Below are 346 nucleotides of genomic sequence, written 5' to 3'. Positions count from 1 at the left end.
TCACGCTCCAGGGCCCTTCAGTTATGACTCAGAGGTTTGAGTGGAAGCGAAGGCTGTAAGACGATTATGTATAATTTTCTTTAAAGGATGCTCAATCCTTTCTCCGCCAAGGCCGGGCAGGACGTCAGCTCCGCTCGCGCCAGTCACCCCACTGTGGGGGCTGGGGGAGCACAGCACAGACCCACCTCGGGTGCCTCCTGCACCCTCCCTGGCACTACCCCGGGCTCCCGTGCGGCCTGCCAGGCACAGGGAGGGAATGGATCCTGGGACACACGTGCCACCAGTTCCCCCTGGACCTGCCCCTGTATCCCTCTTGATGGCTCTGAGAATTGCCAGTGTCCTAGTT

The 346-nt window shown here is 60.1% G+C and overlaps 1 protein-coding gene across 1 annotated transcript in view; it reads right to left on the bottom strand.

The window, feature by feature from the left end:
• The window catches only part of STK11 (serine/threonine kinase 11), a gene marked incomplete at its 5' end in the record, with an annotated part of 18,646 nt that overhangs the window by 824 nt on the left and 17,476 nt on the right, over nt 1-346 (bottom strand). The window lies entirely within an intron of this gene.

Source organism: Acanthisitta chloris, unplaced genomic scaffold (genome assembly GCF_000695815.1).
Source record: "Acanthisitta chloris isolate BGI_N310 unplaced genomic scaffold, ASM69581v1 scaffold6323, whole genome shotgun sequence".
Taxonomy (NCBI): domain Eukaryota; kingdom Metazoa; phylum Chordata; class Aves; order Passeriformes; family Acanthisittidae; genus Acanthisitta; species Acanthisitta chloris.
This window is presented reverse-complemented; position numbering and strand designations above follow the sequence as displayed.